Genomic DNA, 6,876 nt, shown 5'->3' with positions numbered 1-6,876 from the left:
ATCCCTTTCTTTCATAACATTGTTAAGGTTATTCCCATGAAATTATACTTATAATTAAAATTATGATAACCCATATGCATTACCTTGCACTTATTATAATTAAAACCCATCTGTTATTTATCTGCCCAACTAACTAACTTATTTAAATCTTTTTTTATAAGTCAGTAACATCCTCTTCACAGCTAGCAACACCCAAAACCTTAATATCATCTGCAAATTTAAGTAATTTATTGATCATTTCTTCCTCTATGTCATTGATGTAAATCGAAAAGCGTAAAAGACCTAAGACTGATCCCTGAGGTACCCCACTTGTGGCTTTAATCCAGTTTGACTGAACTGCATTTGTATCAACCCTCTGCTTTCTTCTATCCAGCCACTCTTCTATCCAATTTTCTAACTTATCCCCCACACCTATAGAGATATATTTTACAAGCCGTTTATGTGGCATCTTGTCAAATGCTTTCTGAAAATCCAGATACACCAAATCCACACCCTTACCGTCATTTACATAAGCAATAACCTTTTCAAAGAATGTCCGAAGATTTGTAAGGCAAGGTTTTCCCTTAGTGAAACCATGTTGACTATCCCATAAAATTCTAATCTTTGTTAACTAATGGGTCTATAAATGCTGTGACAATTTTATCACCTCCCTTGAAAAGAGGAGTGACATTAGCCAACTTACAATCCTTTGGTACCTGTCCACTATTTAAGGACTGAGAAAAACAGTAGTAAGTGACTCACATATTCAAGCTTTAACCTCCTTCAAAACCCTTGGGGAAATATTATTTGGCCTTGGAGCCATATCGTTTTCTTTTTAAATTCCCAATTTTTTCTTAACCAGCTCAGACTTAATGCAATCATCTTGTTCGATCTTGTTTCCATCTATCAACTGTTCAAGATGGGGACTATTGCTTAAATCTTCATTAGTAAAAACCGAAGAAAGGGCAAAATTTAATAACCCAGCCATTTCATAATCATCGGATACTAGCTTCCTTTGTCATCCCTCAAGCGTTCTACCCCTATCCTAACATTTTTTACCCTTGATGTATTTAAAGAAATCCTTACTGTTAATTTTTACATGTTCAGCTAACCTTTTCTCATACATCCTTTCACCAACTTTCTTGATATTGTATAATCTTCTAAATATCTTGCCATGTAAGTTAATTTAGATTTCTTAAATTTATTAAGCTTTTTTTTGTATTTTATCTCTTACTCTTTGTGAGCCAACCTGATTTTTTACTTGTATATACCCTTTTCTTTCTATATGGAATATGTTTACGTTGAATATTTAAAAATTTATCTTTATAATTTTTCCACATCTGATCAGTGCCTCCAAGTAACTCACTCAGCTGCCCAATTTACAAGAGATAATTCTTGTCTCACTCCTTCAATATTTACTTTTTTGAAATTTGTAACCAAAATATCATTAGTCCTTATTTCCATATGTAGCAAAACATCGAACTTAATAGAGCAATGATTACTTGAACCCAGATGTTCCCAATTTCCACCCTCGCAATCATTTCTATATTTGAAGTTAAGAATAAATCTAAAATATCATTGTTTCTAGTAGGTTCCTTGATTAATTGGCGAAGAAGGTATATCAGGAAGAGAGGAGGCACGAAGGTTGACCACTAAACCATGCTGGAAAAGTTAGTGGATGTATGAAAAAAAAATATATTCTGGTCCTGCTGTATGTTCGGTTTATGAATCACAAAACACTAGTAGATACCTAAAGATGTACCAAAAGAAGGCTGCTAAACACTAGTATATGTATACCTTGTGATGTACCAAACAAGGCTGATAAACACTAGTGTATGTATATGTGTGTATATATATATGCATCTTGTGATGTACCATAATGAGCTTCTAAACTCTAGTAAGTAAATTAATATGGAAACATTAGTAAGTAATTTAATATGCAAACACTAGTAATTAGCTTAATATGCAAACACTAATAAGTAATTTAATATGCAAACACTAATGTATATATTAACGTGCAAACACTAGTAAATACATCAACATGCAAATACTAATAATACATTAACATACAAACACTGGTAAATACATCAACATGCAAATTCTAATAAATACATTAACATGCAAACGCTAGTAAATACATTAACATGCAAAAACTAATAAATACATTAACATGCAAACACTAGTACGTACATTAACATGCAGACACTAGTAAATATATTAACATGCAAACACTAGTAAATACCTTAATATGCAAACACTAGTAAATACATTAACATTCAGACACTAGTAAATACATTAAAATGCAAACACTAGTACGTACATTAACATGCAGACACTAGTAAATATATTAACATGCAAACACTAGTAAATACCTTAATATGCAAACACTAGTAAATACATTAACATTCAGACACTAGTAAATACATTAACATGCAAACACTAGTACGTACATTAACATGCAGACACTAGTAAATACATTAACATGCAAACACTAGTAAATACCTTAATATGCAAACACTAGTAAATACATTAACATTCAGACACTAGTAAATACATTAACATGCAAGCACTAGTAAATACATCAACATGCAAAAACTAATAAATACATTAACATGCAAACACTAGTAAATTCGTTAAGATTAAACAAAATGAGCTGCAAACAGTAGTAAATATCTTAAAATGGTTTATTCAAATGACACAAACACTAATCCGAAGGATGATGTCCAAAATATTTAAAACACGGAACAGTAACCATGTAAATTTGTTTACTATAAAATCAGAACAATTCACAACTCAAGACGAATATACCTGTTTTCTGTGACGAAGGCAATTCAAGGAAGTTCTAAGTAATATTTTTCTGACCCTTTTAAAACCTCGACACTTGTTTGCCCAATCAGATAAGCCTATATTACATAATATCAATAATAATAATAAGTAATAGTTTAAGATGGACAGAACAATCCGGCACAACGAAGAGAGAACAAGGAGACTAAAGATTCTTACATGTAAATATCTTGATACAAGGAGACTAAAGACTCTTACATGTAAATATCTTGATACAAGGAGACTAAAGACTCTTACATGTAAATATCTTGATACAAGGAGACTAAAGACTCTTACATGTAAATATCTTGATACAAGGAGACTAAAGACTCTTACATGTAAATATCTTGATACAAGGAGACTAAAGACTCTTACATGTAAATATCTTGATACAAAGAGACTAAAGTCTCTTACATGTAAATATCTTGATACTGCATGTAAGTTGGCCAAATTAGATCAAAGAAAAGCTAAAATGCCGGATTTTCAACAGCCAAATATACATAGACGAGTCGTGTTAATGAAACCACGCGTTAGTTATGATTTCTTCTACAGGTATATCAAATGAGTGTTTTTTCATTAAACAATCTGAAATTATGTGCTTAGCAAACTTTACGTTCAAATAATCTTTATCTAGTATAATTTTTGAAACACTATCGTTGTTTAAATACTTGATATCATGCAGTGAGACATCTAATTGTCTCATTGCCCAATGTTACCCAATTTTTGAATTTCAATTTTACAGAAAATATTGCTGGCTCTTTTCTGATACCAGTAATGTAAAAACTGACCACTTGATAACGGAAAAACCCGTATAAAAGGGCGTTTACGTTGCAGACTGACTAAAACACACTAATATTGCTAACGTCAGTAGAACAGTTATTGTAGTTCAACAAGCTAAAACACACTAATATTGCTAACGTCAATAGAACAGTTATTGTAGTTAAACAAGCTAAAGCACACTAATATTGCTAACGTCAACAGAACAGTTATTGCAGTTAAACAAGCTAAAACACGCCAGTGTCGCTAAGAGAACAGTTATACTAGTTAAACAGTGGTTAGGGTACTCCGCTGGAGGAGTCTGCTGGTCGCCAATTCGAATTCCATCACCAGACATGCTCGCGGGAAACGCACCTTGCCAGAGCGTCAGGTGAACAGTTATTGTATTTTGTCAATAATGAGATACAATAATGTATAATCTTTGTAAGATAATACTTATCATTTGGTGGAACAAACTTTATAGTTGACATTTATGAACAATATTTGACAAAGATGAGACTCCCTGGTGGTCAATCTATGAATTTTAATTGTATCTATTTCCATAAATGTAATGAACAAATTTTATCATTATGTTAGCTAGTTTATCTCAGAAACTTCTAGTTGATACACTGTAAATTTACATTTCTTTAACCTACCCCCTCAACCTATTCCTGAAACCTTCTAGTATGTATTGAGGTTAAGGACTATCACAAAGTATTTATATGTTCTTTCTAGAACAGTTATTGTAGTTAAACAAGCTAAAAACACACTAATATCGCTAATGTCAGTAGAACAGTTATTGTAGTTAAACAAGCTAAAACGCACTAATATCGCTAACGTCAGTAGAACAGTTATTGTCGTTAAACAAGCTAAAAACACACTAATATTGCTAACGTCAGTAGAACAGTTATTGTAGTTAAACAAGTTACTGACGTTAGCAATACTAATGTGTTTTTAGTTTATTCAACTACAATAACTGTTCTAGTGGCATTAGTAATATTGGCAGGTTGTTTTCGCTTGTTCAACTACAATAACTGTTCTAGTGAAATTAGCAATATTAGCGTGTTTCCAGCTTCTTCAACTACAATAACTGTTCCCATAGTAACAATAGGATTAGCTTTTTCAGCAGTTCTGCTCTCCAACTAACGTTAGAAGTGTTAGCGCATCCTGCATTTTCAACTATATCTTGTTTCCTGTTTTTTGCCTATTAAAAACATAATTGTTCATCCTTTTGTTTAAGATTAGTACTCCTAGAAACAGATTTAATAATACTGTTTCATCTTTTCTTTAAAAATTCTAATTGTAGTCCTAATGGTGGCAGTAAAATTAGTGTTTTTCATCTGTTTGAAAAGCGTGATTGTCCTAGTAGCGATATGATAGGTATAATTTCTTCTCCAATCATTTAATCAAGTTAATTGTAATGTTAGAAATATAAACATTTCTCTATCTGTTCAACTATCATAATTCTTCTTCCTGCAACAGAGGAACAACTGGCGTTGTTCTTTTAACAATGTTTTTACGCCTTATTAAATATGTTGTCTCTTTCCCTGCGACAATGAACGGCTAGCTATTCTACAGATGAAATACGTAAATCCCGTTTCCCCTTCTCTTTATATTCCTCTTTATTACTCAGAACATAAGTGGGTCATTGCTAATGGTACAGGGTGGTACTCATAAACAATTCGCACTTCGTGCTGTTGGCTAGGGTGACTTAATAACTTAGAACTTCTTAAAACTCCAACGCTTTTCTCTTCCCCTCCTTTTGGCCTTTGCCGAGTTGTTGACTATGTATTTAAATATTCTTTCTTGCTTATAGCGTGAGTTGATAAATTACAGTAGAATAAGAACACTCGTTTCTCTACGTTAATAGCTTATTTTTTGTAGCGTTATTTTCGCTGTTATGCTACAACCATTTGCACGCCTAACTTAGCAAATAGATTCTCTATTTTGTTTGTTTTAAAGCAAAGCCACATTGGACTATGTGCTGTGACCATCGCGGGGAATCCAACCCCGGATTTTAGCATTGTAAGTCCGTAAACTTACCGCTCCCCCACCGGGGGATTTAAACAGATGGCGTGTTATGAATTATTAGATTGTTTGTGTGTAGAAATCCTCTGATAAACATGAATCCAAGTTTGTTATGGTGTTTATCATCCATTAAAAGTTAGCGATACAGTACATTTTTCTTTGTAGAGTTTCTTCACTAAAATTTTAAGAAACTTTATTTTCTGTTTACCTGTAAAGTTGTTCCTTCAAATATACGATTTTAGATGTTTTAAAAAAACAATTACCGTTAATGTTAAACATATTTAATTTATCTATTATATATATATATATATATACATTCAGACACACATATATACAAGTATAAATATATTTATCTATATAAATATAGACTCGCCCACATATACAGTTATGCATACGCTATGGTTAGTTTGTTCAAGAATAATATAAAAAACAGAATGCTAATTTAATTGGTTGTTTATTACATTACAAGTGTACTGAAACCTTTTATTATTTTATCAAATTAACACCTGAAGTATTAAACGAGTGATTTAGGACGAAGCCAGAAGCTACGACCGTAATATTATATTCTCAAATTATATAGAGATGTTTCTATCATGACAGCAACTCAGATATTAATATTATATCAATGTGTAATGTATATACAAGTATTGTAGTTCCACATACATTTTCCAACAGCGTTTTTTGTCTAATGTTTATACAGGTATTGTTGTTACACATACATTTTTCAACAGTGTTTTTCTTGTGTAATGTTTATACAGGTATTGTTATTCCACATACATTTTGCAACAGTGTTTTCTTGTGTGATGTTTATACAGGTATTGTTGTTACACATACATTTTTCAACAGTGTTTTTCTTGTGTAATGTTTATACAGGTGTTGTTATTCCACACACATTTTGCAACAGTGTTTTCTTGTCTAATGTTTATACAGGTATTGTTATTCCATACACATTTTGCAACAGTGTTTTGTTGTGGGATGTTTATACAGATATTGATGTTCCACATACATTTTGCAACAGTGTTTTCTTGTGTGATGTTTATACAGATATTGTTGTTACACATACATTTTTCAACAGTATTTTTCTTGTGTAACGTTTATACAGGTATTGTTACTCCACATATATTTTGCAGCAGTGTTTTCTTGTGTGATGTTTATACAGGTATTATTGTTACACATACATTTTTCAACAGTGTTTTTCTTGTGTAATGTTTATACAGGTGTTGTTATTCCACACACATTTTGCAACAGTGTTTTTCTTGTGTAATGTTTATACAGGTGTTGTTATTCCAC

The sequence above is a fragment of the Limulus polyphemus genome, unplaced genomic scaffold (assembly GCF_000517525.1).
Source record: "Limulus polyphemus unplaced genomic scaffold, Limulus_polyphemus-2.1.2 Scaffold708, whole genome shotgun sequence".
Lineage (NCBI taxonomy): Eukaryota > Metazoa > Arthropoda > Merostomata > Xiphosura > Limulidae > Limulus > Limulus polyphemus.
Note: the sequence above shows the minus strand (reverse complement) of the source record.